Genomic DNA, 24,258 nt, shown 5'->3' with positions numbered 1-24,258 from the left:
ACTAAACACATGTTCTATATCTATATGATATGCTAACTTAATGATTTAAAACCTGGAAACACGAAAAACACCGTAAAACCGGATTTACGCCGTCATAGTAACACCGCGGGCTGTTTTGGGTTAGTTAATTAAAAAAAAAAAAAAAAAAAAACTATGATAAACTTTGATTTAAAAGTTGTTATTCTGGGAAAATGATTTTTATTATGAACATGAAACTATATCCAAAAATTATGGTTAAACTCAAAGTGGAAGTATGTTTTCTAAAATGGTCATCTAGACGTCGTTCTTTCGACTGAAATGACTACCTTTACAAAAACGACTTGTAACTTATTTTTCCGACTATAAACCTATACTTTTTCTGTTTAGATTCATAAAATAGAGTTCAATATGAAACCATAGCAATTTGATTCACTCAAAACGGATTTAAAATGAAGAAGTTATGGGTAAAACAAGATTGGATAATTTTTCTCATTTTAGCTACGTGAAAATTGGTAACAAATCTATTCCAACCATAAGTTAATCAACTTGTATTGTATATTATGTAATCTTGAGATACCATAGACACGTATACAATGTTTCGACCTATCATGTCGACACATCTATATATATTTCGGAACAACCATAGACACTCTATATGTGAATGTTGGAGTTAGCTATACAGGGTTGAGGTTGATTCCAAAATATATATAGTTTGAGTTGTGATCAATACTGAGATACGTATACACTGGGTCGTGGATTGATTCAAGATAATATTTATCGATTTATTTCTGTACATCTAACTGTGGACAACTAGTTGTAGGTTACTAACGAGGACAGCTGACTTAATAAACTTAAAACATCAAAATATATTAAAAGTGTTGTAAATATAGTTTGAACATACTTTGATATATATGTATATATTGTTATAGGTTCGTGAATCAACCAGTGGCCAAGTCTTACTTCCCGACGAAGTAAAAAAATCTGTGAAAGTGAGTTATAGTCCCACTTTTAAAATCTAATATTTTTGGGATGAGAATACATGCAGATTTTATAAATGATTTACAAAATAGACACAAGTACGTGAAACTACATTCTATGGTTGAATTATCGAAATCGAATATCCCCCTTTTTATTAAGTCTGGTAATCTAAGAATTAGGGAACAGACACCCTAATTGACGCGAATCCTAAAGATAGATCTATTGGGCCTAACAAACCCCATCCAAAGTACCGGATGCTTTAGTACTTCGAAATTTATATCATATCCGAAGGGTGTCCCGGAATGATGGGGATATTCTTATATATGCATCTTGTTAATGTCGGTTACCAGGTGTTCACCATATGAATGATTTTTATCTCTATGTATGGGATGTGTATTGAAATATGAAATCTTGTGGTCTATTGTTACGATTTGATATATATAGGTTAAACCTATAACTCACCAACATTTTTGTTGACGTTTAAAGCATGTTTATTCTCAGGTGAATACTAAGAGCTTCCGCTGTTGCATACTAAAATAAGGACAAGATTTGGAGTCCATGTTTGTATGATATTGTGTAAAAACTGCATTCAAGAAACTGATTTCGATGTAACATATTTGTATTGTAAACCATTATGTAATGGTCGTGTGTAAACAGGATATTTTAGATTATCATTATTTGATAATCTACATAAAGCTTTTTAAACCTTTATTTATGAAATAAAGGTTATGGTTTGTTTTAAAATGAATGCAGTCTTTGAAAAACGTCTCATATAGAGGTCAAAACCTCGCAACGAAATCAATTAATATGGAACGTTTTTAATCAATAAGAACGGGACATTTCAGTTGGTATCCGAGCGTTGGTCTTAGAGAACCAGAAAATTTGCATTAGTGTGTCTTATCGAGTTTGTTAGGATGCATTAGTAAGTCTGGACTTCGACCATGTTTACTTGAAAAATGATTGCTTAACAAATTTTGTTGGAAACTATATATTTTTAACATGTGAATATTATGTGATATATTAATCTCTTAACACGTTTGATAATATGTGATAGATGTCTACCTCTAGAACAAGTCTCATTGACTCACCTAATAATAATGAAGAGTCAAATGTAAATTGGAATGATTCATGGACTGATTCATAAGTTCCCGAAGAGGAACCGGAAGAAGAGTCGGAACCGGAAGAAGAATCGGAACCGGAAGAAGAATCGGAACCGGATGAAGAAATAGAACCGGTGGGGGAAATAATAAAACGGTTAAGTAAAAGAAAATCCTCAACCAACCGACCAAGGTTAATTATGGTCAATGGTGTTTCCGCCAAGGAAGCAAAATATTGGGAGGATTACCAATTCTCCGATGAATCGGATTCCGACGAGAATTCCGATGATGTTTTAGAAATTACCCCAACTGAATTTAAAAAGGCAAAAGAAAATAATAAGGGAAAGGGCATAAAAATAGAGAAATCTAATTCCAACCCCGATGAACTTTATATGTATCGTCAACCCCCGAAGTCCTTAAGTTGTAACAATGACCCGGGAACCTCTAAACCACCAGGTTTTTCTAAACCGTTGTGGAAAACGACAGCTCGTATTAGGGGAACATCATATATCCCTAGAAACTTGGCAAAACGAACCAAAACCGAAGAAGAAGAAACGAGCGAGTCGGAATAAGATAGTTGTATTCGTGTGGTGTAATATAGTGTGCTTATGCTTTATGATATATGTAAAAATTGCTTGTATTAATAAGTATTTTTTTTATGAATCTAACTCTTGTCTATTTTACAGTATAAAAACACAAAATGGATAGACAACCCAATATTTTAAGAGACCTACCCGGAGACATGATTGATGAAGTCTTGTCTAGAGTCGGTCAGAATTCTTCGGCACAACTATTTACGGTGAAATCAGTTAGTAAGACATTCGAAGAACGTTCCAAGAATGTCTTGGTTTATAAGAGACTTTCGTTTGAAAGATGGGGGATATCACATTGGGAAACCCATAAGTTACGATGTGTTTACTTTGACGCATATATTGTGGGGAACCCAAATGCTATTTTACGCAATGGGTTAAGAAATTATTTTGACTCAATATATCCGAATATTGGACTTCGTGATTTAGAAAAAGCGGCTAACATGCAACATAAAGAAGCATGTTATGCTTACGGATTAGTAATGTTCGCTTCTCACCAAAGTGAGAACAAGAACATCTGGCTACAACTATTAAACAAAACGTTCCCACAAGTGACGGAGACGGTAATTGGGGTAAGAAATGAGGTTTTTAGATTGTTACGGGACTGTTGGACATTACGTAACCCTCGTCCCTTTGACGACGTTACAACACGCTGTCTTATCAACGGCCATAACGGTTATGTTCCACAAGACCAAGGATGGGAAGTAATCCTAGTAAAACCAGAATGCATGACTTGTTTCTGGACGTATGAATTATGTGTCTTTATTGCCTTTGCTGAACGACTTGTGTACTAGCTAGAATTATCTTCACAACCATCTTGTATCAAATTTATTGTGTGCTATATTTCATGCTATATGTAAAATAAGCGGTATTGTAAGTTTGTAAAATATTGTGTAAAAGTTTGAACGCGATATATTATTATAATCAGTTTTTCATATAGAATTGTAGTAGTTGAATTGTATATTAGCTACTAAGTATGAACTTAACGGGTAGGTACTACCCGAATTTAAACTTATAAAACGCTAATATGAAGAAAAAGCTTTTATAAATGAGTTCATATTATGCTACGAAATACTATTAACTACTCTTAATATTCTGTATGATTAACTTGTTCCATTTGACTATTTTGAAGGAAATGGCACCGACTACTCGACACACCGTGAATATGAATGAAGAGGAATTCCGTACTTTTCTAGCTTCAAACATAGCCGCAGTACAGGCTGCGCTACATACCAACAATAACCTTGGATCTAGCAGTACAGGAAATCGTGTAGGATGCACCTACAAAGAATTCACTGCCTGCAAACCTTTGGAATTTGATGGAACCGAAGGACCTATCGGATTGAAACGGTGGACCGAGAAGGTCGAATCGGTGTTTGCCATAAGTAAGTGTACTGAAGAGGACAAAGTGAAGTACGCTACGCATACCTTCACAGGTTCTGCGTTAACATGGTGGAATACCTATCTAGAGCAAGTGGGACAAGATGATGCTTACGCACTACCGTGGTCAGCATTCAAGCACTTGATGAACGAGAAGTACCGTCCCAGAACAGAGGTCAATAAGCTCAAGACAGAACTTAGAGGGTTACGAACCCAAGGATTTGATATTACCACGTACGAAAGACGATTCACAGAATTGTGCCTATTGTGTCCGGGAGCGTTCGAAGATGAGGAAGAGAAGATCGACGCGTTTGTGAAAGGATTACCGGAAAGAATCCAAGAAGATATAAGTTCACACGAGCCTGCCTCCATACAACAGGCATGTAGAATGGCTCACAAACTAGTGAACCAGATTGAGGAAAGAATTAAAGAACAGACGGCTGAAGAGACCAATGTGAAGCAAGCCAAAAGAAAGTAGGAGGAAAACGGTGATAAGAATCACCAATACAACAACAACAGCAATTACAATAATAATCGCAACAATTATCCCAACAATCGCAACATCAATCGCAACTACAACAAACGGCCCAACAACAACAACAACAACAACAACAACAACAACAACAACAACAACTACAACAATCATCCCAACAACAATAACAACCGCAACAACAACAACAATCAGAAGCAGCTATGCCAAAGGTGTGAAAAGTATCACTCGGGGTTCTGCACCAAATTTTGCAACAAGTGTAAGAGAAATGGTCATAGCGCGGCGAAGTGTGAGGTCTACGGACCAGGGGCTAACGGAACGAAAGGAACAAATGGTGTCGGAACGAGTAATGGCAGAGCAAGTAGTGTCGGAGCAAGTTATGCCAATGTAGTTTGTTATAAATGTGGAAAACTGGGCCACATTATTAGAAATTGCCCGAACCAGGAGAACACGAATGGACAAGGCCGCGGAAGAGTTTTCAATATTAATGCGGCAGAGGCACAGGAAGACCCGGAGCTTGTTACGGGTACGTTTCTTATTGACAATAAATCTGCTTACGTTTTATTTGATTCGGGTGCGGATAGAAGCTATATGAGTAGAAATTTTTGTGCTAAATTAAGTTGTCCATTGACGCCGTTGGATAGTAAATTTTTACTCGAATTAGCAAATGGTAAATTAATTTCAGCAGATAATATATGCCGGAATCGAGAAATTAAACTGGGTAGCGAAATATTTAAGATTGATTTGATACCAGTAGAGTTAGGGAGTTTTGATGTAATAGTTGGCATGGACTGGCTGAAGAAGGTGAAAGCAGAGATTGTATGTTATAAAAATGCAATTCGCATTGTACGAGAAGAAGGAGAACCCTTAATGGTGTACGGAGAAAAGGGCAACATGAAGCTACATCTTATTAGTAATTTGAAGGCACAAAAACTAATAATAAAAGGTTGCTATGCTGTTCTAGCACACGTCGAGAAAGTACAAACTGAAGAAAAGAGCATCAATGATGTTCCCGTCGCAAAAGAATTTCCCGATGTATTTCCGAAAGAATTACCGGGACTACCTCCACATCGATCTGTTGAATTTCAAATAGATCTTGCACCAGGAGCTGCACCAATAGCTCGTGCTCCTTATAGACTCGCACCCAGCGAGATGAAAGAACTACAAAGCCAACTTCAAGAACTATTAGAACGTGGGTTCATTCGACCAAGCACATCACCATGGGGAGCTCCTGTTTTGTTTGTCAAGAAGAAGGATGGTACATTTAGGTTGTGTATTGACTAAAGAGAGTTGAACAAACTTACCATCAAAAACCGTTATCCACTGCCGAGAATTGACGACTTATTTGATCAACTACAAGGCTCGTCGGTTTATTCGAAGATCAATTTACGTTCTGGATATCATCAAATGCGAGTAAAGGAGGATGATATTTCAAAAATTGCTTTTAGGACGCGTTATGGTCATTACGAGTTTATGGTTATGCCGTTTAGATTGACTAACGCACCAGCTGTGTTCATGGACCTTATGAACCGAGTGTGTGGGCCATATCTTGACAAGTTTGTCATTGTTTTCATCGATGACATACTTATTTACTCAAAGAATGATCAAGAGCACGAAGAACATTTGAGAAAAGTGCTAGAAGTATTGAGGAAAGAAAAACTGTACGCTAAGTTTTCAAAGTGTGCATTTTGGTTGGAAGAAGTTCAATTCCTCGGTCACATAGTGAACAAAGAAGGTATCCAGGTGGACCCGGCAAAGATCGAAACCGTTGAAAAGTGGGAAACCCCAAAAACTCCGAAGCATATACGTCAATTTTTAGGATTGGCTGGTTACTACAGAAGATTCATCCAAGATTTCTCCAAAATAGCAAAACCCTTGACTGCATTAACGCATAAAAGGAAGAAATTTGAATGGAAGGATGAACAAGAGAAGGCGTTTCAATTATTGAAGAAAAAGCTAACTACGGCACCTATATTGTCATTGCCTGAAGGGAATGATGATTTTGTGATTTATTGTGACGCATCAAAGCAAGGTCTCGGTTCCGTATTAATGCAACGGACGAAGGTGATTGCTTATGCGTCTAGACAATTGAAGATTCACGAGCAAAATTATACGACGCATGATTTGGAATTAGGCGCGGTTGTTTTTGCATTAAAGACTTGGAGGCACTACTTATATGGGGTCAAAAGTATTATATATACCGACCACAAAAGTCTTCAACACATATTTAATCAAAAACAACTGAATATGAGGTAGCGTAGGTGGATTGAATTGTTGAATGATTACGACTTTGAGATTCGTTACCACCCGGGGAAGGCAAATGTGGTAGCCGACGCCTTGAGCAGAAAGGACAGAGAACCCATTCGGGTAAAATCTATAAATATAATGATTCACACTAACCTTACTACTCAAATAAAGGAGGCACAACAAGGAGTTTTAAAAGAGGAAAATTTAAAGGATGAAATACCCAAAGGATCGGAGAAGCATCTTAATATTCGGGAAGACGGAACCCGGTATAGGGCTGAAAGAATTTGGGTACCAAAATTTGGAGATATGAGAGAAATGGTACTTAGAGAAGCTCATAAAACCAGATACTCAATACATCCTGGAACGGGGAAGATGTACAAGGATCTTAAGAAACATTTTTGGTGGCCAAGTATGAAATCCGATATTGCTAAATATGTAGGAAAATGTTTGACGTGTTCTAAGGTCAAAGCTGAACATCAGAAACCATCAGGTCTACTACAACAACCTGAAATCCCGGAATGAAAATGGGAAAACATTACCATGGATTTCATTACTAAATTGCCAAGGACTGCAAGTAGTTATGATACTATTTGGGTAATAGTTGATCGCCTCACCAAGTCAGCACACTTCCTGCCAATAAGAGAAGATGACAAGATGGAGAAGTTAGCACGACTGTATTTGAAGGAAGTCATCTCCAGACATGGAATACCAATCTCTATTATCTCTGATAGGGATGGCAGATTTATTTCAAGATTCTGGCAGACATTACAGCAAGCATTGGGAACTCGTCTAGACATGAGTACTGCCTATCATCCACAAACTGATGGGCAGAGCGAAAGGACGATACAAACGCTTGAAGACATGCTACGAGCTTGTGTTATTGATTTCGGAAACAGTTGGGATCGACATCTACCGTTAGAAGAATTTTCCTACAACAACAGCTACCATTCAAGCATTGAGATGGCGCCTTTTGAAGCACTTTATGGTAGAAAGTGCAGGTCTCCGATTTGTTGGAGTGAAGTGGGGGATAGACAGATTACGGGTCCGGAGATTATACAAGAAACTACCGAGAAGATCATCCAAATTCAACAACGGTTGAAAACCGCCCAAAGTCAACAAAAGAGCTACGCTGACATTAAAAGAAAAGATATAGAATTTGAAATTGGAGAGATGGTCATGCTTAAAGTTGCACCTTGGAAAGGCGTTGTTCGATTTGGTAAACGAGGGAAATTAAATCCAAGGTATATTGGACCATTCAAGATTATTGATCGTGTCGGACCAATAGCTTACCGACTTGAGTTACCTCAACAACTCGCGGCTGTACATAACACTTTCCACGTCTCGAATTTGAAGAAATGTTTTGCTAAAGAAGATCTCACTATTCCGTTAGATGAAATCCAAATCAACGAAAAACTCCAATTCATCGAAGAACCCGTCGAAATAATGGATCGTGAGGTTAAAAGACTTAAGCAAAACAAGATACCAATTGTTAAGGTTCGATGGAATGCTCGTAGAGGACCCGAGTTCACCTGGGAGCATGAAGATCAGATGAAGAAGAAATACCCCCATTTATTTCCAGAAGATACGTCAACACCTCCAACTGCTTAAAATTTCGGGACGAAATTTATTTAACGGGTAGGTACTGTAGTGACCCGAACTTTTCCATGTTTATATATATATTAAATGAAAGTGTTATTTACATGATTAAGTGTTTCCAACATTTTAAGCAATCAAACTTGTTAAGACTTGATTAATTGAAATAGGTTTCATATAGACAATTGACCACCCAAGTTGACCGGTGATTCACGAACGTTAAAACTTGTAAAAACTATACGATGACATATATATGGTTATATATATAGTTAACATGATTTTATTATAAGTATGTATCTCATTAGGTATTTTAACAATGAGTTATATACATAAAAATGAGACTATTAATTTAAGAAACTCGAAAACGATATATATAACGATTATCGTTATAACAACGTCTTACTAGGTACATATGAATCATATTAAGATATTGATACACTTGGTTAATTATGTTAAATGATAAGTAAATATATTATTAAGTGTATTAACAATGAAATACATATGTAAAAATAAGACTACTAACTTAATGATTTCGAAACGAGACATATATGTAACGATTATCGTTGTAACGACATTTAACTGTATATATATCATACTAAGATATATTATATATCATAATATCATGATAATATAACAATTTAACATCTCATTTGTTATAATAAACAATGGGTTAACAACATTCAACAAGATCGTTAACCTAAAGGTTTCAAAACAACGTTTACATGTAACGACTAACGATGACTTAACGACTCAGTTAAAATGTATATACATGTAGTGTTTTAATATGTATTCATACACTTTTGAAAGACTTCAATACACTTATAAAAATACTTCTACTTAACAAAAATGCTTACAATTACATCCTCGTTCAGTTTCATCAACAATTCTACTCGTATGCACCCGTATTCGTACTCGTACAATACACAGCTTTTAGATGCATGTACTATTGGTATATACACTCCAATGATCAGCTCTTAGCAGCCCATGTGAGCCACCTAACACATGTGGGAACCATCATTTGGCAACTAGCATGAAATATCTCATTAAATTACAAAAATATGAGTAATCATTCATGACTTATTTACATGAAAACAAAATTACATATCCTTTATATCTAATCCATACACCAACGACCAAAAACACCTACAAACACTTTCATTCTTCAATTTTCTTCATCTAATTAATTTCTCTCAAGTTCTATCTTCAAGTTCTAAGTGTTCTTCATAAATTCCAAAAGTTCTAGTTTCATAAAATCAAGAATACTTCCAAGATTGCAAGTTTACTTCCAAGTTTTCTAAATCCATTCCATGTAATCATCCAAGATCAAGAAACCTTTATTACTTACAGTAGGTTATCTTTCTAATACAAGGTAATAATCATATTCAAACTTTAATTCAATTTCTATAACTATAACAATCTTATTTCGAGTGGAAATCTTACTTGAAATTGTTTTCGTGTCATGATTCTGCTTCAAGAACTTTCAAGCCATCCAAGGATCCTTTGAAGCTAGATCTATTTTTCTCATTTCCAATAGGTTTATCCAAGGAACTTGAGGTAGTAATGATGTTCATAACATCATTCGATTCATACATATAAAGCTATCTTATTCGAAGGTTTAAACTTGTAATCACTAGAACATAGTTTAGTTAATTCTAAACTTGTTCGCAAATAAAAGTTAATCCTTCTAACTTGACTTTTAAAATCAACTAAACACATGTTCTATATCTATATGATATGCTAACTTAATGATTTAAAACCTGGAAACACGAAAAACACCGTAAAACCGGATTTACGCCGGCATAGTAACACCGCGGGCTGTTTTGGGTTAGTTAATAAAAAAAAAAAAAAAAAAAAAAAAACTATGATAAACTTTGATTTAAAAGTTGTTATTCCTGGAAAATGATTTTTATTATGAACATGAAACTATATCCAAAAATTATGGTTAAACTCAAAGTGGAAGTATGTTTTCTAAAATGGTCATCTAGACGTCGTTCTTTCGACTGAAATGACTACCTTTACAAAAACGACTTGTAACTTATTTTTCTGACTATAAACCTATACTTTTTCTGTTTAGATTCATAAAATAGAGTTCAATATGAAACCATAGCAATTTGATTCACTCAAAACGGATTTAAAATGAAGAAGTTATGGGTAAAACAAGATTGGATAATTTTTCTCATTTTAGCTACGTGAAAATTGGTAACAAATCTATTCCAACCATAAGTTAATCAACTTGTATTGTATATTATGTAATCTTGAGATACCATAGACACGTATACAATGTTTCGACCTATCATGTCGACACATCTATATATATTTCGGAACAACCATAGACACTCTATATGTGAATGTTGGAGTTAGCTATACAGGGTTGAGGTTGATTCCAAAATATATATAGTTTGAGTTGTGATCAATACTGAGATACGTATACACTGGGTCGTGGATTGATTCAAGATAATATTTATCGATTTATTTCTGTACATCTAACTGTGGACAACTAGTTGTAGGTTACTAACGAGGACAGCTGACTTAATAAACTTAAAACATCAAAATATATTAAAAGTGTTGTAAATATAGTTTGAACATACTTTGATATATATGTATATATTGTTATAGGTTCGTGAATCAACCAGTGGCCAAGTCTTACTTCCCGACGATGTAAAAAAATCTGTGAAAGTGAGTTATAGTCCCACTTTTAAAATATAATATTTTTGGGATGAGAATACATGCAGGTTTTATAAATGATTTACAAAATAGACACAAGTACGTGAAACTACATTCTATGGTTGAATTATCGAAATCGAATATGCCCCTTTTTATTAAGTCTGGTAATCTAAGAATTAGGGAACAGACACCCTAATTGACGCGAATCCTAAAGATAGATCTATTGGGCCTAACAAACCCCATCCAAAGTACCGGATGCTTTAGTACTTTGAAATTTATATCATATCCGAAGGGTGTCCCGGAATGATGGGGATATTCTTATATATGCATCTTGTTAATGTCGGTTACCAGGTGTTCACCATATGAATGATTTTTATCTCTATGTATGGGATGTGTATTGAAATATGAAATCTTGTGGTCTATTGTTACTATTTGATATATATAGGTTAAACCTATAACTCACCAACATTTTTGTTGACGTTTAAAGCATGTTTATTCTCAGGTGAATACTAAGAGCTTCCGCTGTTGCATACTAAAATAAGGACAAGATTTGGAGTCCATGTTTGTATGATATTGTGTAAAAACTGCATTCAAGAAACTGATTTCGATGTAACATATTTGTATTGTAAACCATTATGTAATGGTTGTGTGTAAACAGGATATTTTAGATTATCATTATTTGATAATCTACATAAAGCTTTTTAAACCTTTATTTATGAAATAAAGGTTATGGTTTGTTTTAAAATGAATGCAGTCTTTGAAAAACGTCTCATATAGAGGTCAAAACCTCGCAACGAAATCAATTAATATGGAACGTTTTTAATCAATAAGAACGGGACATTTCATCATGCACCTGGAAAACACTCAAAAACTAAGTATCAGTTTAAATCGTATCCGTGCTAGATCATTTGACATTGTTATTACCGAAAATAACCTTGCAATCCTTTTTCAAAGTATTCAGTTTTATCGCACATCCAATCAGTCAACTTCGACTTTTTAGATTAGCCTTATTATAACCTTGATATATACGTTTTTGTTACCGGGGAACCTTTTATATTCCACCACATTAATAGTAAACGTACCAACAACTTCATTACTCTGTGACTTAAGTCTCTCCGAAAAATCACTATATTTATTCATTGAAACCCTATCATGTACTCATCTACATCTTCTAACAATAATTGCCATACCAAATACCGGGAAGCATCAATCATCATATTCGAATTTTGCAGCATCAATAGTTATAACGTCTACCTCCTGAACTTATGTACTTCAATTATGAAGTTCTGAAAAGCACCCCAGTTTACGAATCAGTTATCGGAATTTTGAAAAAGCTGATGAAGCAGCAAAAGCTGTAAACGACCTTAACAATCGAAAGTTTGATGATAAAAAATAGTGGGTTGAAAAAGCTCAGATTATGAGAAAGTTTGAAACTAAAATAGAGATTGAGCAAACCATGAAGGAGGCTGTGAACAAATCACAAAGACTAAACCTGCCTTCAAAGAATCCAGATGATTCAGTACCTGCTGAAATCTTTAGCGAATCCCTTGCTCCTTACATATTCTAAATTCGTACGGAATTTTTTTTTTCATCATCCTTTGAATTTGAATTCTAAGATATCATCGTATCTTTCAGTATAAATATCCTCGATATATCAGAAGATATTTTCATGACTATTCTTGTCCGAAATTATTTATCTCTTCACGCTATCTGTGTTACATCATAAAGGAAACTGTTTTAGTTTCTAAACTTCTGAAACCTTCGAGTTTAAATTATGAATGTTTTTAGAGAAGTGTTGGGAATGGAAGCATGAGTTAGTATAATATAATGACGTTTGGCCAACGTGGTTATATTATAGTAAGTCATGCTGGAATTTCTAATGGAACGTGATGATCGTTCACAGACCATACCTTCATCATGTGCCATGTTACACGACTCTTTCATTCTACTTAACCTCTAAACATATTAAGAAGATATTTTCTTGATATTTCTATCTTTTCTGTGATTTTCTGGTAATTTAACAAATCAGATCGTGCTACTACCATTTCCTTCTTAGAACATTAGTCATGTTCATTCGAAATTCAAAGATTTGGTCTACAAATTCGAGACGACTTGATCGCTTCACTTAAAGTCAGTAAGAAAAACAAAAGCATGGAGCCCTGGAATATAAGGGAAAATATAAGCACGACAACAACATAGAAATTACAAACCGTGTATATCAATACGTATTGCAACGTAAAGACACGGGAGAATTAAAAACATTATAACCCCAAGGTAATAGTAGAAGAAAATAAATTCCTCCGGTGGCAGATGAAAAAGAAGAATGAAAGATACGATAGCCAGGAAAATATCAAGGATCAAAATTGGATTTAGCATTTTCAAAATCTTTTGGAGATATGAATTAAGGAAGAAATTATAGGAGTGATGAAAATAATGAAACGGAAGAGGTTAATTTATAGCGAAATATCAGACATAGCAATCGAGGTAGATTACGCATTTAATCAAAGAAAATTCCGATTTTCTTAATTACCGAAGAATCAAATCTTATATATATTACGAAGATTTTCTTTAAATTCCTTGAATTTCAGAAATCAACCGTGACTACGTCAAGAGTTAAGACGAATCTTTGATTTCATCATTTCACTCTTTTGCGATAGATTCTCTCATACGCTTCGAGTAATCGAATTGTTTTATCCATATTACTCAATGGTGATAAAACTCTAAATTTCAACTTATATTCTTCATAAAAATATTCTTACGATCAACCATGACGACCTCTGTCAAAATTTTGGGACGAAATTTTCTTTAACGGGGAGGTACTGTGATGACCCGAAAAATTTCGACTTATTTTTAACTCGAATCTTTAAATGATTTAATGTTTCTGACACGATAAGCAAAGTCTGTTAAGTTGAATCTTAAATGTTTTAAACTGTGTTCATATACTCAATTACCCTTCAACTATTTCCGATGATTCACGAACAACTATCTGTAAATAGATATATACTCCCTCCGTCCCAATAAGATTGTCTGGTTTGACTTTTCTTTGGATTTAAGAGATATGTGTGGATTGTCCATTTTATCCTTAATTTAATTCATTAAGAATTGCTTAAATTGTTAATGAGTTGCCATATTTAATTGTATCTTCCAATAATAGAGGGGATTTAATTGGAATTTTAAGGGATTTTTATTGTTATTTTGAGTAAGGGACAATTTTTTAGGGACAAACAAAAATAGTAAGGTAGACAATTATTTTGGGACGGAGGGAGTATATGAATATATGTATATATATATATATATATAAAATAAGTTGGAATATTAATTTTTAAAATTAAATATATAAATAACTTACGATAAAATAAAACGTGTTACTTAAAACATGATTATATATATTGAATATATATATATATATATATATATATATATATATATATATATATATATATATATATATATATATATATATATATATATATATATATATATATATATATGAGTTCTAATTTATTTAGAAAATAATAGTAACCCTCATTGGTTATTCGATCGTTATTTAACAAGTTCCAGTACAAACTTTGGAGGATCTAAAAATAAATGTGGTTCATTTATAGATTACGTAAATTATAACCTTTGGAGCATTATGTCATCTTTAAAATGAATATAATTTTATAAATATCTGGAACCACTTTTAACAACACGTTTCTTTGCTATTAAGATAAGGATAAAGATTTTAACATTATCCTAAATTTTGAAATTTTTATAAAACTTTTTGACATTTATTATTGTTAACGGGACATCAAATAAAAGTCCGTGAATACACGAAGTGGATAAATGACAAAATAAACTCACGAAAGACATGGGATGGCTCCTACCATCTTTATGTCATCTATCTTACACGTTTTTTTTATATATTTAGTTTATTATTATATTTTAATTATTATATTATTATATTAATACTATTAAAATTTTGGATCCATTCCATATTCTAAAGAGACGGCCAGTCTTTTCATCCTTTTATGCAAGTTATAAAATTTTAAATTATTTAATATAATTACACTTAACAAATTCCTATATATATATATATATATATATATATATATATATATATATATATATATATATATATATATATATATATATATATATATTGAATTGGGTTTACAGATAACACATGCATATAACTTTACATACTCCGTATTATATATTATTTTTGTTTATTTTTTTATTTATTTCAAAGATATAAGACGAAACTTTATTTATACTTCTACCCGTAAATTATTAGTACGGAGCATAAAATACCAGTTCGTGAAAACACGGGTTAAGATTTAACAAAATGTCACGGATTGTGTTACTATCTCCACGTAAAAAAATAAAATAAATAAAAAAAATAAAATAAAAAAAGAGTCATTGTCTTGTTTTGGAATCTTGTTTCACAAGGTCTAGTAGGACCAAAAATGAGTGACTCATTTTGTTGTTGTACGTAACATGTTTATATATAAACACTTCAATCTCATGCGATTAAACAAAAACACACATATATAAACCAAAAAATATGCTCTGTATTATTTATAATTGCTCTGTATTATTATTGTTGTTATTGTTATTATTATACATAAAATACTACGACGAGGTTACGCTCGAGTGATTTTCAATTCGGGTTTTAAATTGGGTTAAAGCTAAGGAACTTATGGGTACTGTTCGGGGGTACTGTTCGTGAATCAAAGGCCAACCTAGTGTTTATCATTTCCATTGTGTTCGCGTACTTTCCTGCAATATTGAATCAAAATATTGATACGTGAGTTTATAGATCCTTTTTTAAATGCTTTAAATATTTTTGGGTTGAGAATACATGCCCTTTATTTTATACGCAATGGACACAAGTACATACTTAATTCTACACTGAGTTTGAACCGAAAATCCCTTAGCTTTGGTAACTAGTAATTGCCGGTTATAAGAACTGGTGGGCGCGAGTAGTTGTATATGGATCCATAGGGCTTGACATCCCCGTCCGTTCCAGGTATAGAGACCCCAGCCTGAACTATAAAGCGGACGTATGCTATTTGAGTTTAGTACACGTTGGTTTGCGTGTATTGTACATGTTGGTTGCATGTATGTTAAAACAGGGGTACTTATTATATATACGTTAAGTTTAGTTACCAGGGTGCTCAATTCCGTAGAATATTTTGATAAACGTTTTGGATGAAACAACTGAAATCTTGTGGTCCATCTTTATATACAGATTGTGCGCAATATTAAAACTATGAACTCACCAACCTTTGTGTTGACACTTTTAGCATGTTTATTCTCAGGTCCCTAGAAGTCTTCCGCTGTTTGCTTATACGTTATACAAGCTATGTGCATGGATTCATACATGCTTTATTCGAGAAAATTGTGCATTCACAAAATCATCACCATGTATCTTATTTTGACTGCATTGTCAACGAATGTATTATTGTAAACTATTATTTACGGTGATTGTCTATATGTAGAAATCATCAGATGTCAAAAACCTTGGATTTAGATATTCAGTGATAGTGTACCTCTTCAAAAGAATGCAATGTTTGCAAAACCTATCATATAGAGGTCGAAACCTCACTGTGAAATCGATGAATAACGTACCGCGTCAATAGCGATTTTTAAGGGTCGTTTTAGCGACAATGGTGGCTGGGACGCGACAAATGTGGCAGGGATTGGGACTCAATGTTATCACGTTTAGGTCTTAGTTGCCGCGTTTGAGTTGGAGTTGTCGTGGAACGCGACGGGGTGTCGCGAAACGCGATGATGTTCGTAGCCAGCAAGTTATTAGAATTGTTTCCTAATTTTGATTAGCACTATAAATATACTCATTGTATTCTGTAAACCCTATGTATGAAAAATCAATAAAAAAGCTCACTAGTTGCCCGTGGACTAAAGCAATCATACCGATTGCATATAACCACGTAAAATCTTGTGTTATTTACTTTTCTTGCATTTATTCTGTCCTTTTGTCGTTTATGGGATCACAATCTATCGATTGGTGGTCGTTGTTGGGTCCATAAATTCCTAACAACTGGTATCTAGAGCACAAGGTTCATATTGGGCGCGATGGCGAAAGAAGGAAAGGTTAGGATTGATCGGTTCAATGGGAAAGATTTTGGTTTCTGGAAGATGCAAATAGAAGACTATTTGTACCAGAAAAAATTACACTTACCACTTGAAGAGAAGAAGTCTGATAGCGTTAAACAAGAAGATTGGGATCTCCTAGATCGCCAAGTTTTAGGGGTGGTTAGGATGTCTCTTGCAAAAAACGTTGCCTACAATGTTATTAACGAGAAGACTACGTTTGGGTGTTTAAAGGAACTTACAAACATATATGAAAAACCTAACGCTGCTAATAAGGTTTTTTCTCATGCGTCAATTGTTCAACCAAAAGATGAAAGAAGGTGCGTGTGCTGCAAATCATATCAATGATTTTAAGAATCTCATTACAAGATTGGCCTCGGTGGAGATTGTGTTTGATGATGAACTTCAGGTACTGATTTTGCTTTCGTCTTTGCCTGAAAGTTCGTCGGGTACAGTTATAGAGTTACTGCAGTTAGTAGTTCCACAGAAACCACTAAGCTCAAACTTAAGGGGATCAAGGATTTGATTCTAGGGGAAGAGACTCGTAGGAGGAATGCCGGGAAATCATCAGGGTCGCTCTTAAATACCGACAGGGGCAGGAAGAACGATAAGGGTACGAAGAAGGGTAAGAAATTCAAAAAGAGGTTTAACTCTAAGGACTGAGAATCTGCGGTTTGTGAAATTGCAATCAAAGGGGTCACTTTAGCACTCAATGTAAGAATCCAAAGGTGGATAAAGCTAGGGTGAACTTCACTTCCGAGGATACGGATGACGCTTTGGTGTGTTGTGTTAAAAATTCGGTTGAAGCTTGGATCATGGATTCGGGCGCATCATTCCATGCTAATCCTAGTAAGGAGATGATGAAGAGGCATATCGGGGGAAGGTGAGATTGGCGAATGACAAACGCTTAGACATAAGAGGCATTGAAGATGTGACATTAAAGACATCCAATGGTTCCAATTAGACTTTGAAAGATGTGAGGTATATTCCGGATTTGAAAAGGAAGCTTATCTCTATAGGTCAATTGGATGAAGAATGCAATCATACTACCTTCGGTGATCGCAAATTGCGTGTTCTAAAGGATGGTCAAGTCGTGGCATCGGGACATAAAAGGGGAACTTTATACATGGTCGAGGTATTCGATGATGATGAGGTTAATGTGACAAGTAATGTAGGGGCCGATTCTACTCTATGGCACCGAAGATTAGGGCACATGATTGAGAAGGGGATGAAGTTGCAAGTTTCAAATGGGAAGATTTCGGGTTTGAAGAAAGTGGATATCGGGTTTTGTGAGCCATGTACTATGGGGAAACAAAAGAAGGTATCATTCGAGAAATCGGGATTTGCGCCAAAGAAGGATAAACTTGAACTTGTTCATTCCGATGTCTATGGACCTACAACAGTTGAGTCGCATGGTGGTTCCCGCTACTATGTCACCTTCATTGATGACTCCATAAGAAAGGTATGGGTTTACTTTCTCAAAGTTAAATCTGATGTGTTTTCTACTTTTAAAGTGTGGAGAGCTGCTGTTGAAAACGAGACTAACTTGAAAGTTAAGTGCTTGAAATCTGACAATGGAGGAGAATACAACAGTAAAGAATTTAAAGACTATTGTGCGAACATGGTATTCGTATGTTGAAAATTGTTCCAGAAATACCACAACACAATGGGGTTGCCGAACGCATGAACCGTACGCTTAATGAGCGTGCTAGGAGTATGCGATTACATGCGGGTCTACCAAAGATGTTTTGGCCAGATGCTGTGAATACGACGACTTATTTGATTAACAGGGGACCCTCAACACCATTAGAGTTTCGAATTCCAACAGAATAGTGGACTGGTAAAAAGGTGAGTTTAGCTCACTTAAGGGTTTTCGGTTGTAAGTTATGTGAAAACCAAAGACATTGACAAAGACAAGATTGAAGCTAAATCAAGAAAGTGTACTTTTATCGGGTATGGATTGGATGACATGGGTTATAGGTGTTGGGACAATGAGGCGAGGAAGGTGATTCGTAGTAGAGATGTTACTTTTGATGAAAGCTCGTTGTATGGCACCAAGGTAATGGTTAATTCTAATCATAGTCCGGTTATGCTTGATAAGTTTGTTGATGTGAATACAGGTTCTAGTGGGAGTTCGGGAACTATTGAATTGCCAATTGACGGTGAGGATCAAAGTGATGGAGATGATTCGGAGAGTGGTGCTAGCTCCGAAAATGATGAGAGCTCTATTGGTGGGGATGATGGTGACTTAACTCGATCACCACCACCCGTTACTCCACCATTGAGACGCTCTAGTAGAACGCCCAAACCTACTGTTAGGTTTTCTCCATCAGCAAACTATTTGCTCTATACTGAGAATGGTGAACTCGAGAGTTATTTTGAAGTAAGACAATCTAAAGAATCCATACAGTGGGAGCTTGCTGTGAAAGAAGAGATGGGGTCACTTATCAAGAATATGACATGGTCTTTAGTGAAATTACCTCCAATGAAAAAGGCGTTGCACAGTAAATGGGTCTTTCGGGTCAAAGATGAGTTGAACGGGAAAAAGCGGTACAAAGCTCGGTTGGTAGTTAAGGGGTTTCAACAAAGGGAAGGAGTTGATTATAACGAGATCTTTTCGCTGGTTGTGAAGATGACTACTATTCGATTGGTTTTGAGTATTGTTGCTGCTGATGACTTACATCTAGAACAATTAGATGTAAAGACCGCATTTTTACATGGGGATCTTAAAGAGGAGATTTATATGGTGAAACTAAAGGGGTTTGAGATAGTTGGTAAAGAGAGATAGGGTTTGCAAATTGAAGAAAAGTCTGTATGGGTTAAAACAAGCACCACGATAATGATACTTGAAGTTTGATGAATTTATGACAAGGAGTGGCTTTACAAGAAGCGAGTTGGCTCATTGTTGTTACTTGAAGAAATTCAAGTCCTCCTATGTTATATTGTTACTTTATGTTGATGACATGTTGATTGCAGGATCGGATATGTTAGAGATCAACAGGTTGAAGAGAAAGTTGTCTCACGCGTTCGAGATGAAAGACTTAGGGGCTGCTAAACGGATACTCGGAATGAGTGATATTGCTCCAAACGAACATATATTTAGTCGCAATATCGTTCCAATATGTAAGGTTTTTAATTGTAATTTTCTTATTTTTAGTTGTAATCGTTTAAATAAATAAATGCGAAGACAAAGCACGAAGATTAAAGAATTGAAGAAAAGACAAGATATTACAAATTACAAATTACAAATAAATGTTAACATAAAGTACAAGATATTAAAGCATACGAAAAGACATTCGAAAATCCGGAACTGAGACATGAACCTAGCATCAACGCGCGAGTCAACGGACCTAAAATTACAAGTCAACTATGCACATGAATATAATATAATATATATAAAATTATATATATTATATTATATTATTAAATAAAACGTCGGCAAACTAGCAAACAAAATCGATGGGTACTGGACAGGCTGGCCATGCGATCGCATGGCCAGGAAGAACAAATCTTATGCGATCGCATGGCATCAGAAACTTGGCCAAGTCCTATAAATTGAAACGTTTTCTGCGAACTGAAGAACACATCATATCAATCTATCTCTCTGATATAATATATATATATATATATATATATATATATATAATATAAATTAGTTTAGTTTTATATTAGATTAGTTTAGCTAATGTAACGGTTAATTACGGGTTTTAAAGTATGAGTTCTGTCCGTGTAACACTGCACGATTAATAATCACTGTAAGCTATGTTCTTCCTTTTTAAATTAATGTCTCGTAGCTAAGTTATTATTATGCTTATTTAAGCCGAAGTAATCGTGATGTTGGACTAAATATTAAGACGGGGTTATTGGGCTTTGGACCATAATTGGGGTTTGGACAAAAGACCGACACTTGTGGAAATTGGACTATGGGCTATTAATGGGCTTTATATTAACTAAATAATATCTCGTTAATTTAATATAAAGATTTATAATTTGACGTATTTATATATAACTACATACGCTTGACTGGGTACGGTGAGCGGGATATTTATAAATACGAATAATTGTTCATTTGACCGGACACGGGGATGGATTAATAGTCAATGGATTCATTAAAACAGGGGTGGATTACATTCAAGGGTAATTGGTGTAATTGTTAACAAAGTATTAAAACCTTGGATTACACGCAGTCGATAACCTGACGTAATCATTAACAAAGTATTAAGACCTTGTTACAATTTAAGTCCCCAATTAGTTGGAATATTTGACTTCGGAAATAAGGTTAATTTGACGAGCATTTTATAATTATGACCGATGGACTATTATGGGAAAAAACCAGATAGGTTTCAAATAAACCAGGACAAATGACAATTAACCCATGGTAATAAATTAAAATCAAAACGTCAAACATCATGATTACGGAAGTTTAAATAAGCATAATTTATTTTATTTTATATTTCCTCGTACTTTTATTTATTGTCATTTTAATTATTGTTATTTATTTTATCGTTATTTAAATATCGTCATTTACTTTACGCTTCGCTTAAAATATAAAATCGACAAACCAGTCATTAAACGGTAAAATCCCCTTTTTATAATAATAATAATTGTAATATATATATTTATATTTTGTACAAATATAGTTATATAAAAATATAGTGTAAAATAAGCCGTCTCCCTGTGGACGAACCGAACTTACTAAAAACTATACTACTCTACGATTAGGTATACTTCCTATAGTGTTGTAGCAAGGTTTACGTATATCCCATCTGTAAATAAATTAAATAAAACTTGGGTAATATTTCTTCATATTTCGTAATAAAAATAATAGTATTTCGTACACCTCCGCTTCATACATCAATGAGTATTGAAAGGAATCGGGTTGAAGGTACTTTAACTTTGTTTCAAACTAAGTATATCGAGAAAGTGTTAGAGCGGTTCAACATGGGTGATTCAAAGGCAAGATCCGTGCCTTTAGGCGGTACTTTAAAGTTAACGAAAAGTCAAGCACTTACAACGAAAGTAGACAAAGAGGAGATGGCTCAAATTCCGTATGCGTCGGCAGTGGGTAGTATTATATATGCAATGATTTGTTCAAGACCCGACATAGCTTATGCAGTGGGAGTTGTGAGTCGGTTTATGTCGAATTCGGGTAAAGAGCATTGGGAAGGTATAAAGTGGCTTTTACGCTACTTGAAAGGTACTTCTAAAATGGAGTTGCAATTCACTAAAGGTGATTCCATTTTGAGAGGGTACGTTGATGCTGATTTGGGTGGTTGTGACGATTCGGGTAGAAGCACTACGGGGTATGTTTTCACGGTTGGTAAGACGGCGGTCAGTTGGATGTCCAAACTTCAAAGTTGTGTTGCACTGTCAACAACGGAGGCTGAGTATATGTCAGCAGCAGAAGCTTGCAAAGAACTTGTATGGCTGAAGTTTTATGTTTGAGTTGGGACGAGTTCAACAAGATTATGTCTTGAACTATGATAATCAAAGTGCTATTCATTTGGTGAAGAACCCGGTGTTTCATGGTCGTACGAAACACATAAAGCTAAGGTATCATAAAATTCGTGAACTTATTGAAGATGGTACTTTAGTTGTTAAGAAAATTCCTGGTACGGAGAATCCTGCTGATATGTGTACTAAGGTGGTTACGATCGGAAAGTTGAAGCTTTGCATAGCTTCAACTGGTCTTCTTGTTACTTGATGAAAGAAGACGTCAACTAGAGAGCTCTAAGGGTTATTGGTTTTGATTTCGACAAGTAGTGTTGAAGACCTTCTATCGAAAGTCTGCTCTTCCAGCGATGTTGAGTTTGCGTGTCCCATGTTTGATTGGCGGTATGAGAGGTGGTTCGACGTTCTTGGTTGAAATGGTTAGTTTTGGGGTTGACGAGATTTCTGGGTTTTGCTCTCCTTTGAGTGGGAGATTGTTGGATGTGCAAAGAAGATCAAAACGAAGAAACTGGCCTGTCGCGTTTGGGTGTAGTTTGTCACGATACGCGACACATTGGAACGTGACAAAGGTGGCTGGGACGCGACAAATGTGTCAGGGATTGGGACTCGATGTTATCGCATTTTGGTCTTAGTTGCCGCGTTTGAGTTAGAGTTGTCGCGGAACGCGACGGGGTGTCGCGAAACGCGATGATGTTCGTAGCCAGCAAGTTATTAGAATTGTTTCTTAATTTTGATTAGCACTATAAATATACCCATTGTATTCTGTAAACCCTATGTACGAAAAATCAATAAAAAAAGCTCTCTAGTTGCTCGTGTACTAAAGCAATCATACCGATTGCATATAACCACGTAAAATCTTGTGTTGTTTACTTTTCTTGCATTTATTCTGTCCGTTTGTCGTTTGTGGGATCACAATCTATCGATTGGTGGTCGTTGTTGGGTCCATAAATTCCTAACATTTATAGCTTCGGAGTTGCACTATTGGAGTTAATAACAGCAAAAAACCCGATCGAGAAAGGGAAATATATTGTCAGAGAAGTAAGACAAGCTATGGACAGAAGTAAAGAGCAAGACGTTCTTGACCCAATTATCGATTTGACTAGTCAACTAAAAGGTTTGGAAAGATTTGTAGATGTGGCGTTGCAATGTGTTGAAGAAACTGGAGATAAAAGACCAACAAGGCAACAATGAGTGATGTAGTGAAAGAGATTGAGAGCATTATGGAACTGAATGGTCTTAATCCAAATGCTGAGTCAGCATCAAATTCTGCAGGTTACACGAGTAAGGGAAGTGAGCATCGTTATACTAATGACAGTCTTTTCGCTTATAGTGGTGACCAGATTTTCTACAAAGTTGGATCCTAAGTAAAACACATTTGCACGGAAGACATACTGTTTTTAATTTTTTTTCTTTAATTTATGTAAAAGAATTCAAGAAAACACAGATTTTGACCAAAAAGGTGCGAGCTTTATACATTCATTTAAAATTCAATATGTTTATAAGTTAGACACAAAATTTATGAAGGTAAAATGTGTTACCATAGTCTATTGCTTTCATTACTATTTTCTTTTGATGTGGAAATGAAGGCAGCTATATACTTATGATTAAAAGGAGCGGGTTAACTAAATGGGTTAAACGCGTCTTATTGGGTTGATTAGAGAAACGGATCTTATGAAATGTCCCGTTCTTATTG

General features: G+C 35.0%; 1 pseudogene; it reads left to right on the top strand.

Annotated features, from left to right (window-relative positions):
- LOC139848814 (leucine-rich repeat receptor protein kinase HPCA1-like) overlaps positions 1-23,929 on the top strand; it is a 116,846-nt pseudogene extending 92,917 nt beyond the window's left edge.
- The last annotated feature ends 329 nt before the right edge of the window (positions 23,930-24,258 follow it).

This window comes from Rutidosis leptorrhynchoides, chromosome 1 (assembly GCF_046630445.1).
Source record: "Rutidosis leptorrhynchoides isolate AG116_Rl617_1_P2 chromosome 1, CSIRO_AGI_Rlap_v1, whole genome shotgun sequence".
Classification (NCBI taxonomy): domain Eukaryota; kingdom Viridiplantae; phylum Streptophyta; class Magnoliopsida; order Asterales; family Asteraceae; genus Rutidosis; species Rutidosis leptorrhynchoides.
Note: the sequence above shows the minus strand (reverse complement) of the source record. Positions and strands in the feature narration are given on the sequence as shown.